Source organism: Anabrus simplex, chromosome 2, assembly GCF_040414725.1.
Source record: "Anabrus simplex isolate iqAnaSimp1 chromosome 2, ASM4041472v1, whole genome shotgun sequence".
NCBI lineage: Eukaryota > Metazoa > Arthropoda > Insecta > Orthoptera > Tettigoniidae > Anabrus > Anabrus simplex.
This window is the reverse complement of record NC_090266.1, coordinates 229,185,904-229,198,891: the sequence shown is the minus strand read 5'-3', so window position 1 is coordinate 229,198,891 and position 12,988 is coordinate 229,185,904. Positions and strand designations below refer to the sequence as shown.

The window sequence follows — 12,988 nt, the reverse complement described above, 5'->3', positions numbered from 1 at the left end:
TGTTTGATATAAGTTGGCCATCTGATTTTTCCCGTCCGAGGTCGAAATTGAGCCTTTTCTGCCATACTATACAGGTATTCCTCAAGCTAATCTCAACGAAGAACAGCAATCATTTTGCTTCTAAAGGCACTAGGCACCCCTGCAGCTAATCACACTAACCACTACACCACAGAGGCGGACATTAATAATAATAATAATAATAATAATAATAATAATAATAATAATAATAATAATAATAATAATAATAATAATAATGAGGAAATACCCATATTGTATTATTCGCTGTGGATTTTCATTCTTCATTTTCACCGCTATTAAACCGTTCTTTTGGTTATGCTAGTGGTTTCCCACTTCTCCTCCAGGCAAATGTCGAGATGGTACCTAACTTAAGGCCACAGCCGCTTCCTTCCCTCTTTCTTGTCTATCCCTTCCGATCTTCCCATCCCCCGTCCGGCTCCGTGGCTAAATGGTTAGCGTGCTGGCCTTGGGTCACAGGGGTCCCGGGTTCGATTCCCGGCAGGGTCAGGAATTTTAACCTTAATTGGTTAATTTCGCTGGCACGGGGGCTGGGGTATGTGTCGTCTTCATCATCATTATCACGACGCGCAGGTCGCCTACAGGAGAAGACCTGCATTTGGCGAGCCGAACTTGTCCTCGGGCACTCCCGCACTAAAAATCCATGCGCCATTTCCATTCATTTCCCATCCCCCACAACTCCCGTGTTCAGCATAGCAGGTAAGGCCGCCTGGGTAAGGTACTGGTCCTCCTTCCCAGTTGTAAGACTCAGCCCAAAGTCTCACGCTCCAGGACGCTGGCCTTGAGGCGCTGAGTCCGAGGGAAAAACCAAACCTGGAGGGTAAACGGATTATGAAAGAAAGAAATAATTGATGACAATAATAATAAGAAGAAGAAACAAATCCGTATGCCTGTTTTTATCCTTCACAGAAATACACTTAGGTGCTGTATAAAAGGCCTACAACCGTTGGCCTCACCCTGATACCCACATGTTGTAAATTATGTTACCGCCATTATACTAGTACGGAAATACTGATTCAATGGTATTAATAGGGAAATGTTAAAATTTGTAGGACGGTCATGATTAATTATTTGGAGATCATTGGCGCAGAAATAAAATTGATTATTTTATTATTATAATTTATTCTTTTAGAATATCTTTCTTTAAAATACCATTCGCTTTGAAATAGTCGGAATTTCCTATTAAGTAATCTTGTATACTAGAATGGAATGGAATGGATGGGACAAGTAAACGAGTATCCGGTTGTTGAGGTCATATGAATATAAAAAAGGTTCACTTTATTTATGGATTTACTAATAAATGAATGGGAATTCATTGCCTATGAGGTGATTTGCATGCTTTTCACATAGACACATCACTGAGAAATGGTATTTTTACGCATGTTAATAAAATTCTGTTTAACGAAGAGACGACAGGCTCGTGGGCCTATTAATTCAGACAAAATATCATGCAGCATAATAAGGAAAAGACAGAAGTTATATGGTACAAACGAAAAAAATATCGACGCTTACTTCAATCCCGTTTTCGAGTTACAGAGAATGTTCACACTGAAGTATGGGAAAGGGTTATTAAAGGATGTGTACAATTTACCCTCCCGGAATTCTATTCTGGAAGGCCCAGATTTCAAAACGTAACACTAGACGTCATGCGACAATACTCACGATATCAGATATCCACGCGGGGCTGAGTGGCTCACACAGTTCAGGCGCTGGCTTTCTGACCCCAGCCTGGCAGTTTCGATTCTGGCTCAGTCCGGTGGTGTTTGAGGATGCTCAAATACGTCAGCCTCATGTCGGTAGATTTACTGGCACTTAAAAGAACTGCTGCGTGACTAAATTCCGGCATCTCGGCGTCTCAGAAAACCATAAAAGTAGTTTGTTGGACGTGAAGCTAATAAAATTATTATTTGTAATCAAATATGCACATCAAATCACTGGGCTGCTTGCTTTGAAGTATTCCACACTCCCCTCACTTCTTTCTGCCTTACTCATTCTCGTTTTGTGTAAGTTATGATCTAACTGAGAAGACTTACGTTTCTTAATACGTTCTTCTATCATAAGAAATGGACTGTCTTAATTCACGCCATCTCAATGGTGTAGGAGTAGCGTGCCTGACTCGTGACCAATGTTCCCGGGTCCATTCTAGGCCAGTTCAAAGGTTTTAATCCTGTATTGAGGGTTAGAATGGAGTTCACTCAGTCTCGTGAGCCCAACTTAGGTGCGGTCTAATGTGTGAGATATAGGACCCGGTAACGAAAACTAAGCAATACAGCGCGGGGCTGACCACATGGCTCACGAGGCTAATTGACATCTTGACAAGCCAAGGCTGAAAAATGTGTTGCGTTTGCCGCGGTCACCTTGATCACCGAATTTATTTTCTCAGCAAAAAGGTTTTAAATTTTAATACCAGCAACTAAATAGTTATTTCCTTAACTAGATTATATTTTAGAAAAGGAAAATTTTGATGGAAAAGGCGTACTTTAAGGACTTGGTACTGACTATATTTGACGTTTTTTCCTGTCCAGAAAGTCACATTGGGAAGAACAATTCCAGCCATCCTGAATCCTTTAGAATGTTCCAAAATGTATCAATCTGTAAAAATAACCTACACATACGAGAGCCTTTTGTGCATCGAGCCAACAGTACTTTAATTTCATTAATGCCGATCTTAATGAAGCAGTTAATTATTAAGGGGCTTGATCGTAGGCGAGGTTGATGAATCTGAGAGGTTTTAAATGCAACAACTCCGAGTTGTTGACATTCGGTAAGCTAAAGAAATACTGCGTGGGATAATTCAGATACATCGGCATTTCTGAAGACCGTTAACAGTTTGAACGGACGTAACTCATACAATATTTTTAATTAATTTTTTTTTTGCTATTGGCTTTACGTCGCACCGACACAGATAGGTCTTACGGCGACCATGGGACAGGAAAGGGCTAGGACTGGGAAGGAAGCGGCCGGGGCCTTCATTAAGGTACAGCTCCAGCATTTGTCTGGTGTATAAATGGGAAACCACGGAAAAACCATCTTCAGGGCTGCGGACAGTGGGGTTCGAACCCACTATCTCCCGAATACTGGATACTGGCCGCACTTAAGCGACTGTAGCTATCGAGCTCGGTGTTTAAAAAAAATTCATTTCATTAAATGTGCCATAGTTAATTGACTGTGTTAAAATCTGTGGATCGAAACTTGCCCGATTTCACTGAGTTCTGGTGATCTGTAGAAGCTAATGAACCATCAAAAATCAGGACCTCATGTTAAAGAACCAAGAATGGAATCAATAGCCAGAAATGTATTTCCAAGGTTTTAACGTCACATTTACGAGCAAGTTGGCCGTGCGGTTAGGGGCGCGCACCTGTGAGCATGCATTCGGGAGATAATGGATTTGAACTCCACTGCATCCGTGAAGGTGGTTTGCCATTTTTACACCAGGCAAATGCTGGGACTCTATCTTAATTAACTCCACGTCCGCTTTCTTTCCACTCTTTGTCCTTTCCTCTCCCATCGTCGCCATAAGACCTGTCTGTGTAGGAGCGACGTAAAGCATCTTGTAAAAAAATAAAGTCACACTAACACAAACAGCTCTTCGGCTTCATGTGAAAGTGGGAAACTACAGAAAACTGTAGCCTATTTATGGCTGCAGACAGTAGGGTTATGCAAGCTTATGGCAACGCTACTCATATCTTGTAGCCAACTTTGCTGATACTGTCTCAGATACATCTGTATTACTTGAAATTCATGCGGCTCTGTTTCTGATAAAATACGTTATTTCTTCTTAGGAAGTTTTTTTTATTTTTATTTTGCTTTACGTCACACCGACACAGATAGGTCTTATGGCGACGATGGGATAGGAAAGGCCTAGGAATTGGAAGGAAGCGGCCATGGCCTTAATTAAGGTACAGCCCCGGCATTTGCCTGGTGTGAAAATGGGAAACCACGGAAAACCATATTCAGGGCTGCCGACAGTGGGGCTCGAACCCACTATCTCTCGATTACTGGATACTGGCCGCACTTAAGCGACTGCAGCTATCGAGTTCGGTCTTAGGAAGTTTAAGAGGAATTGTTATGTTCCCCGTTTAGGAATCGTATTTCTAGCCTGCGCCATTTGTGGTAAATACTCCTATACGCTGGTAAGTGTTGATTGCAATTCTTCTGTGGTCGTGAATCAACCAGTAGTTTTTTCCACGTAGATTTGAAGTAAATGTCTGGACTTAAAATTTGGCACTATTACAACATTTACTTGAATTGACTATCGAGTAGAATACACAATCTGGAAAGCTTGTGTGAGAACCGTGCAGCTTTTCATACGTTTTTGGGAGTGTAAGTCTAGTTATTTAGTATTATGGTGGGTTGTTCATTTTGTGGTCCAAGCATTTTGCTACATTCGAAAACTACTCCTCCGTGCAGAGGAGTTCTAGTTTATTGGATACTTGCAAAACAGGAGCATCAATAAATAGTCATCCTAAACTCGAGTTATTTTAGGGTTTCATGTTTTTCGCCCATGCGTACATCTCCTGGATGTAGGGTACATCTTTACTGTCGGGCTGATAGGTTAATAAGATAGAACACGTGTGTTTCCTGTATGTAGTAATTCACATGATAGAACCGTTTTATTACTGAAGTTTCTTGAAAATTCATTACTCTACTTGTGTTTTTTCTATTTGTTTCTGTTTCCTTTTTGTTATGGAATTACGACCATTGTTGTTTGTCAGTCGTAGCCAAGCAGTTTGGTTGCTGTAGCATGTCACTGCACTCCACCCTTCGTGGAGAATGCAATTCACGTAACGTGACTTGGTTGGGAGCATGTTAAAATCCCTTGAGCGAGAAGAAAAGAGCTCCACCTTCAGTAACACTGGGCCTTGTCTTTTGTTTGCACAGATATCCTGGGCGCGACTCGAGTGACGTCATCGGCCTGTACGGAACTCAACTAAGCTGGTAAGTGTGTTAAGAGGAATATAATTTCAATCTCCTTGGCTTACTGATTTCCATCTCCGGTCTCCTCGGCCAGTAGCATATGACCCAACTACTCAAGCCCAATGCTATGAATTTTAATGAGAGCACTGGCTGCTCTAGTTAAATCGATCCCTTCCAGTAAATGCATTAGCTGTCTGGAGTAGCCAGCTTTACGTGTACCTCATAATAGGAATATTATTGCTCCCGTGCTCAGCTGTCAAGTTAGAGCTGTAAGTGCCTGTATATCAAGTATGAACAGCTCTACCTTGTCAGAACAGTTCCCTCGGAATGGTCCCCTCCTCGGCCAGAATAATGTTCCTCGCCTGAAGAAATAGAAGTTAGTCATACTAAATTGCTTTCATTTATGTACTCGTACACCTCCAATATAGACTGACATATCTTTAAACGTTCAGTCTGAAGGCGCTTGTGATTGCATCAAGCGTCTTCAGAATATTTTTCTTCTTTTACTCTGCTTGCTTTACGTCGCTGCGACACAGATAGGTGGCCAAATTAAAGTCTAGTCCCAGCGTTTGCCTAGTGTGAAAATGGAAAACCACCAAGTAGTTAAAAATCCATAGGCCTACTTCTAGGCCCACTCCTACTTCTCTTATCCTGATCAGCTCAGTCCTTAATTTCCTAGACCGTCACCCCTCGTCTATTCACATAATTAGCCCTCACCATTTAGCAAGTACGCAAGCATTAATTACATTTGAATACCCGAGTAATTATGAAGAGCGCGTAAAGAAATTCCAATCAATGAGACTACTTCTTTAAAACCACTTATAAGGTGCAATATCTTCTCGTTTTTTCTGCTCTTTAAAATGCTTGTTTAGCTAATAAAGAAGACTATAAATTAATGCCTCATTTGCATGCGAACGTCTTGAGGATCCCTCCAACATTCAGTTATAAATTTATTTCGAAAAGGTCAAGTTTTTATAACTGTAAATCAAAGCATTGTGCATTGAACTCACCACCGTAATATATCATTCCCTTACAGCTCAAATTACAACTGCAATTAATAATTCCTTAAACGCTATCTTATATTTTCTGAAGCGACTGAACTACGTTTGAGCTTAACGAAATCAATCTCCCTTTACTTGAAGTTCCCCTTTTGGGAGCAGACATCATTCTCCAAGGAGATCGATAGCTAGGGCCAGGACGCACGGCTTGTGTTACCGTCTCGTGAATGACATTTTCTTGGTGGGTTTCTCTAATCACTTTTGAAGGATATGTCTTCTCCTGGGAGAGTTACTTAAGCACATGTCCTAACGTGCTTAGAGTCCGTGCTCAGGTATGGTATATTGCAACGCTTTACATTCGAGAATGAAAACCTTTTATGGAAAGATGCTGAGGGCATAATATTAACTTTTAAACTGACCCCATATCCACCATACGGCAAAGTGCCTTCTGTGTAGTGTATGATATTGACGTACTTTCCTGTGTATTTTTAAAAATTAGCTTGCATTATGTTTAAGCAAGACTTAGTAATCTGTACATTTAACTTATTAATCGTCATTATCACAAATCAAAATTATCCATATTGTAAGTGTAATAAAAACAACAATGTAGCTTAAATATCTCTCGCATATTAACTAACGCGTATGCATAATTCATGTGTTTTAATTATTGGACTTGTATCTGTCACAAGCACAATAAATAGTAATTAATTAAATAAATAAATAACGTATAAAAGAAGACTTTTACTTTAATTGAGAACGAGAGTGAAGTGCAACAAAACGTATGAGCGTATCTAAGTCAACAGCATACGTACCAGGGTTAACAAATTATGTATGTTGCAAAATTTCACTATATGTTTGATTGTTTCAGTCTAGTTATTGATTTCCTTTTTATGAATAAATCAAAACGCAATTGATAAAAACAAATCCATAATGAGCACGTGTATTACTGAAAGCTGAGTGATAAACTTTGGACAGCTTTTAAAAGTACCATCCACGTAAAACGTAGGCATTTATTTAACATGACTTATTTTGAAATTCATTAGGAAATATTTTAATTATTTTTTATTACACATATGTTTATTTAGCTGCTTTGGTATGATAAATGTGAAGGACATTTCGGACATTTCAATTGTTTCCTTTCAGGAGAGACGCGCCATTTGGCAACAAATTGGGGACTAATATTATTTTAGCTACGTACAGCGTGTAACAAATAAGGTGGTTGGTGTAAAACTCCGCTTCGTTTACCTTGTTATCGTTTTACTTAGTTTAATGTAGCCAATTATAGAATGACAAGGAGTAAATATAATAATCATGTAATTTGTTTAACGTCCCTCCATTTTTGTACATCGTGGGAAACACAATGCTGTTGGAATTTTGTCCCATAGTAGTTCTACAACGTGCTGGAAGCTATTGACATGAAGTTGTCACATTTAAGCCACCCAGTTATCTCACTCGAAATCGAACCCGCTATCCCGGCAATGGAAGAACATTGACAAACCTGCGCTACTACGACAAGACATAATTCCTACGCTGAGCAAGTAAGAAATGTCCATTTAACAACACCGTTATTTTGATCGTATCACGAGGACGTGTGTTTAAATGCTTTCCCTGACAGGTATAGTGAGTCCCTCAAGAAAAGCCGTTTAAGTGACCTCTTATAGGGAAACAAATCGTTTCTCAATTAGGTATCCATCTTTAAACTTTTATTGACATATTGTGATTGATACCGAATTTCTGTTGGATTTGATAGTAGGCACCTACTTTTAATGCTGTAAAAGAGTGAAGAGGCAAGCGGCTGTTTCAATCGGTTTTCCTCACCCTTTGAGACTAGGGATCTGAATGGCATTTTCCACTTCCATAACTTACCTTCCCTTGGTGAATCCGGACATCCATCACAACAAACGGGCTTTCGCATTGGGAGTTAGCCAGCGGCTCCGAACTGATGTATGACGGCGGCACTCCACCTAATAGACTCCACCAGGCCAAGACGAATATTTCATGGTAAATTTATGCCTGATTTTATCATTGTATATATTTGTTTGCCTTCTGAATGAGAGTAACTAACTGGAACTTCACTTCAGTGTTATAGACATGCTAGGAACCGGTGGATATTAACCTTGAGTTCATATATCATTTTCCTTGAAATGTTGTATTCACTGCTTACCGTGACTGATGCAGCTAATAGAGTTAGGATCTGGTTGTGAGGTACCAGGTAAGGGTTTACCAAGATACTTCATTCGTGTGAGCCCATATTTTCTTTTTAAATAATTTTATTTGGCATTCGGCAGGTAGCCATGCAGCCAGCAAAACATCATGTATAAATACACAAAGTACATACACCATTATATAAAATAACATTATATCTAAAATACATGCAACAGAAGAAAAATCTTCATACCAAGGAAATACAACTCATTTCATTCACTTCACAGCTTACGCAAAAGAATCTTCGGCGATATTAAACGTCTCATTCAGATCTTCACATCAGTCATATATAAAAGATGGACAAGTGCTAGGTAAATGTTACCAAATCTTCGTAGTAAACATATTATACTGGTAGGAAAAGGGACATGGATAAGGGCCTGTTTTCATATAACACACTTTGTGCTTGTCGATATTTTCCGCAACTGAGATGGCTGTGGTTAAGATCACCAATTTCCTGTTGGTCCATGTCGTACATTGGAGAATCCACTGAGTCCATCTACTAGGGATGTAATACCTGTGTTTTTTATAAGATGACGATCATTTGAGTGATATCGGACGACCCAGTGTCATCCAGGACGAGTACCGTCTACACAATAACAACAGCTTAACAATCGTTATATATCGGTCAAAGAATATAAATTAGGATCAGTAAATAGCACTATTGACAAAGTTTGTTATGAAGGAGGTCGTTAGTTTTTTAGTGTCAATTAAGTTCATGTAACCTTTAAGTTCTTCAATCTTTCGAAACACAAAATACAGCAATTAGAAGACTGCAGCATACATGTAAATATACATATTCGTAACAGAATGACATGTTTCGTTCTACAAGAACATCCTCAGATTCTATCAAATCACTTTTAACCATGCGTATGTATGTAAACTACATATTGTTTACTTTGCGTAAACTTGTCATTGGTTGCCAACTGGTGATAATATGAACTAGTGTGACAAATTATGCGAATGTAGAAGTTCCTTATTGACACTTTAGTAAATTTGAGGAAGTATTCTATAAAAACAGCCCTGGTATGGCTTCACGTCCGTCACCTTGAACGCACAAGCTCGAATGATACCTAGTCACTGGCCTCGACTGTGGCCGGCTAAACAAACGTGTTTACTAAAGCCATGGGCGCTTCCTTCCCATTCCTTGGCCTTTCCTGTCCCATCGTCGCCGTAAGACCTATCTGTGTCGGTGCGACATAAAGCAACTAGCAAGAGAAAAAAAAAATTCTTACGAGGGACAAATCTAAGTAAGGAAAATGCCACGTGACTGTAGTCTATTTGTCTTTACGTGCATTTTATTTATTTTCTAGTTTTCTTAGAATTTGTTTACGTCGCACCAACACAGAGAGGTTTGATGGCGACGATGGGATAGGAAAGGGCTAGGAGTGGGAAGGAAGTGGCCGTGGCCTTAATTAAGATACAGCCCCAGCATTTGAGTGGTGTGAAAATGGGAAACCACGGAAAACCATCTTCAGGGCTGCCGACAGTGTGGTTCGAACCCACTATCTCCCCGATGCTACTTTACGTGTATTATACAAATGAATGCATATTAATGATTTTTGGAAGAAACTGATGTGCAGCGATGGATTATAAAGAGTACTTTGTGTTACTTTATTATTAGTGATAAAATAATAGCCTTCAAAACGGTTTAGAGTGGCGAGCCGCTGCGTACAATCTTGGACTTCGGTACCGACAGATATATCGTACTAGGGTATATCTTCCACCGCTGCATGTTTAAGTACAACTTGGTCGATTTCAAGCCGGCTGAGTCCGGTGGTATTTGAAGGTGATCAAACACGTCTGCCTCTATTTACCTGTACGTAAAATTAATTGACGAACACTTTCCGCCAACTCAGTGTCTCCGGAAAACGTAAAAGTAGTTGGTGGACGGGTACGACTATTATATTATTAATATTATTATAATTATAAAATACATGCTATATATCTTCATTATAGACTGTTATACCGTTCTGCGTACAATTTAAATAAGCGCCTACATTATTCTCCATTTGTAGCTGGCTCTACAGCCTCGTCTAGTTCTACTTTTAAGTCATCTAAAAGGGAGTCTATCAATCGTGGTCTCCCTCTGCTTCGCTTACCCTCCGTGGTGTAGTCCATTTTTCTCCTACGTAACCTATTCTCGTCCATTCGCCACCACAGAAGCTGGTATTTTATGTGGGCACAGCTTCATTGATCGAGTTAATTCCGAACTTAATCTTTATCTATTCATTACGAGTACCCATCTGTCATTGTTCCCACCGGTTTATAACAGCAAGCATTACTCTCCTTTCATGTCTGTTATTTGCAGGTTATGTTTTTTTGCATGTTGCTTTACGTCGCACTGACAGTGATATGTCTTATGGCGACGATGGGGGAGGAAAGGGCTAGGAGTGGGAAGGAAGTGGCCGTGGCCTTCATTAAGGTACAGCCCCAGCATTTGCCTGGTGTGAACATGGGATGCCACGGAAAACAATTTTCAGGGCTGCCGAAAATGGGATTCGAACCCACTATCTCCCGAACACTGGATACTGGCCGCACTTAAGCGACTGCAGTTATCGAGCTCGGTTTGCCATTTCCTGATGGATGCATTATTTTTGCATCTATCTCTTGGCACGGGCCAAAGGAATTTTGCTTCCATTGAAGTCCCAATCTCGTTCACGGATGCGGCGGTATAGAAGCTGCTGAGATATAGGTGGTGCTGAGTAATGACCAATGGCATTCGGAGTACAACTAGTGCATCATTGTGTTAAGAATGTTGTTATTCATAAGGTCAGTCGTGGTACAATAGCATTTTCTGATCCAGTGTGGAAAGCAATGGCCTCAATTTTTGGTGAAATCATCGGTTTTTACGGTTTCCCTATAACGTTTGGTGGTGTTAGCCTCTAGGCTGATGATTTAATAGAGTGACAGACCGATGTCAAGAAAATGTAATCGGAGAACTCACGTCTTTTTTTTTATTTTTTTTTATTACAATCTACCGTTGACCGTAACCGTGAGCTCACTGTCTTTAATCATCCCACATGAACTTTTGAGACCCCTGTTCTGCTCCGTCATACTCCAAGCTTCTTGAAGTTGTGCGTGCGGCTCCAGTGTGGTTGGTATTCCTGTTTAGCCGTGGATGTTAATCACGCCATCACTAGAGCTTGCGGGATCTTCAAACATATGCTCCATTACTCTCTCCCGAAAAAGGTTTTGGAACTAACTTATTGAAGGTGGAGAATATGAACAGCTTGCTCGTTCTGGACAAATGAGCGTGAGATGAGGAGAATAGCAAATTGTATGTACTAGGTCTACAGATACATCGCGTTACTTGTAATTTATTACATGCTGAGTGTAAAATGTCAGCGGGTCAGAAGCCATGCACGAGAAGATTTTATCTATCTCGTACAACGTTTCCTGTTTTTATTCGACATTTTAACTTGCTGTAACGGTACCCTTTTATAACACGTTGTTGCAACCTCACTACCTGTCGCCTATTAACTACAAACTTTACTACTGCATGAGTTGTAGACAGTACGTGTTTGTTTCACATTACATTCGACATGGTGGTTTGCGAAGGTTGAAGATGACTCGCTGGAGATCGTGTAAATATAAGGAAGCCAGCTACAAAATGAGACTAGAAATTTGGTGTTGGGTAATGTCAGAGCCATAAATATATCTTGTATACTATCGTCGGATGCGGTGTAAATTATTTCAGTGTCTGTTTCTGGAGCGAACTTTATACGACACGATGGGAACATCAAACATACGATTTCGGAGTTATGTTTTATTTTGCTAGCTGTTAACGTCACTATAACAGACGCAGGATTCCGCTGACTCTGGGATGGAAAAGTGCTAAGACTGCGAAGTATTGTAAATGGTTCCCACACGGGGAATGTAGGATTTTTAACCTCAATATTGACGATTGCGACTAGCTCATAGCTTCAAATTTGTTACGAAGGAAGCCATCCGTTTTTCATTTTTGACTCAGTTTTTTTTTGCTATTTGTTTTACGTCGCACCGACACAGATAGGTCTTATGGCGGCGATGGGACGGAAAGGCCTAGGAATGGGAAGAAAGCGGTCGTGGCCTTAATTAAGGTACAGCCCCAGCATTTGCCTGGTGTGAAAATGGGAAACCACGGAAAATCATCTTCAGGGCTGCCGAAAGTGAGGTTCGAACCCACTATCTCCCGGATGCGATCTCACAGCTGCGCGCTCCTAACTGGGAGGCCAACTCGACCGGTTTGACTCAGTTAGTGTAACTTATAAGTTTTACACGTTGTCGAAACAAGAATTATAACACCTAGAAAACTATAACATACCTGTAAAAAACACCGGGCGAGTTGGCCGTGCGGTTGAGTGGACGCAGCTGTGAGCTTACATCCGGGAGATAGTGGGTTCGAACCCCACTGCCAGCAGCCCTGATGATGGTTTTCTGTTGTTTCCCATTTTCACACCAGAAAAATGCTCGGACTGCAACTTAATTCAGGCCACGGCCGCTTCCTTCCGACTCCATTCCTCTCCCATCGTCGCCGTAAAACCTGTCTGTGTTGGTGCGACGTCAAGCCAATTGTAAAACAAACTTTTTTTAAAATCCTCATTTTCTATCAAATCACTTTTAGCTATGCGTGTAGACCTGTATATAACTTATAAAATATTGTTCACTTTAGGCAAACTTGTCAATGATTATGAATTAGTGGTATTATGAACATGTGAGATAAGTTATGATTGCATGAATGGCATTACGAACAGCTCTCTCAAAGTTATCAAAGTGTCAATAACGGGCTTTTACATTCATTCTACAGCTATGCTTCTGAGCAATCTGATATCTTTAGTGTGCGCATTAAGTAC

General features: G+C 40.4%; 1 protein-coding gene across 1 annotated transcript in view; it reads left to right on the top strand.

The window, feature by feature from the left end:
* The first annotated feature begins 4,946 nt into the window (after positions 1-4,946).
* The window catches only part of LOC136864018 (discoidin domain-containing receptor 2), a 1,053,752-nt gene continuing 1,045,710 nt past the window's right edge, over positions 4,947-12,988 (top strand). Inside the window, exon 1 of the mRNA XM_067140517.2 lies at positions 4,947-4,974. The gene's annotated coding sequence lies outside the window, so the exon portion shown is untranslated. The remainder of the gene's footprint in view (positions 4,975-12,988) is intronic.